Source organism: Mastomys coucha, unplaced genomic scaffold (genome assembly GCF_008632895.1).
Source record: "Mastomys coucha isolate ucsf_1 unplaced genomic scaffold, UCSF_Mcou_1 pScaffold21, whole genome shotgun sequence".
NCBI lineage: Eukaryota > Metazoa > Chordata > Mammalia > Rodentia > Muridae > Mastomys > Mastomys coucha.
In genome coordinates, this window is record NW_022196904.1 from 93,323,355 (window position 1) to 93,324,682 (window position 1,328).

A 1,328-nucleotide genomic window follows, 5' to 3' on the forward strand; every position below is an offset into this window, starting at 1 on the left:
TAGTAGGCTCTCATGATTTTTTGGATTTCCTTAGTGTCTGTTGTTATGTCTCCCTTTTTATTTCTGATCTTGTTAATAAGATACTGTCTCTGTGCCCTCTAGTTAGTCTGGCTAAGGGTTTATCTATTTTGTTGATTTTCTCAAAGAACCAGCTCCTGGTTTGGTTGATTCTTTGTATAGTTCTTTTTGTTTCTATTTGGTTGATTTCAGCCCTGAGTTTGATTATTTCCTGCCTTCGATTTTTCTTGGGTGAATTTGCTTCTTTTTGTTCTAGAGCTTTCAGATGTGCTGTCAAATTGCTGGTATATGCTCTCTCCTGTTTCTTTTGTAGGTATTTAAAGCTATGAGTTTTCCTCTTAGGACTGCTTTCATTGTGTCCCATAAGTTTGGGTATGTTGTGGCTTCATTTTTATGAAACTCTAGAAAGTCTTTAATTTTTTTATTAATTTCTTCCTTGACCAAGTTATCATTGAGTAGAGTATTGTTAAGCTTCCACATGTATGTGTGCATTCTCTTGTTTATGTTGTTATTGAGGAGCAGTCTTAGTCCATGGTGATCTGACAGGATGCAAGGAATTATTTCAATCTTCTTGTATCTGTTGATCCCTGATCTGTGACCAATTATGTGGTCAATTTTGGAGAAGGTACCATGAGGTGCTGAGTAGATGTTATATCCTTTTGTTTTAGGATAAAAAGTTCTATAGATATCTGTTAAATCCATCTGTTTCATAACTTCTGTTAGTCTTACTGTGTCTTTGTTTAGTTTCTGTTTCCATGATCTATCCATTGCAGAGAGTGGGGTGTTGAAATCTCCCACTATTATTGAGTGTGGTGCAATGTGTGCTTTGAGCTTTAGTAAAGTTTTTTGTATGAATGTAGATGCCCTTGCATTTGGAGCATAGATGTTCAGAATTGCAAGTTCCTCTTCATACTTTCCTGGCAGGGGAGACACCTTGATCAAGAAGGTGGTTTTCCCAGGGGGAGGCTCACCCATTGCACTTGGGGTGTGCTGACCCCTGCGATTTCCCCAAATGCAGGAAACTAGACTGCATAATTTGTGGTAGCGGGGGACTGCATTCACGGCATTCCCCCCCCCCCCAAAAAAAAGAAAGTTCCTCTTGGTAGATCATACCTTTAAAGAATATGAAGTATCCCTCCTTATCTTTTTTGATCACTTTAGAGTGAAAGTCTATTTAACTCGATAGTTGAATGGCTACTCCAGTTTGTTTTGTGGGACCATTGGCTTGGAAAATTATTTTCTAGCCTTTTATTCTGAGGTAGTGTCTGTCTTTGTCACTGAGGTGGGTTTCCTGAATGCAACAAAATGTT

At 38.4% G+C, this 1,328-nt stretch overlaps 1 non-coding gene across 1 annotated transcript; it reads left to right on the top strand.

Annotated features, from left to right (window-relative positions):
- Positions 1 to 927: 927 nt before the first annotated feature.
- On the top strand, positions 928 to 1,092 carry LOC116104417. Its single transcript, XR_004123907.1, has one exon. It is a non-coding gene; the product is annotated as a U1 spliceosomal RNA (small nuclear RNA).
- The last annotated feature ends 236 nt before the right edge of the window (positions 1,093 to 1,328 follow it).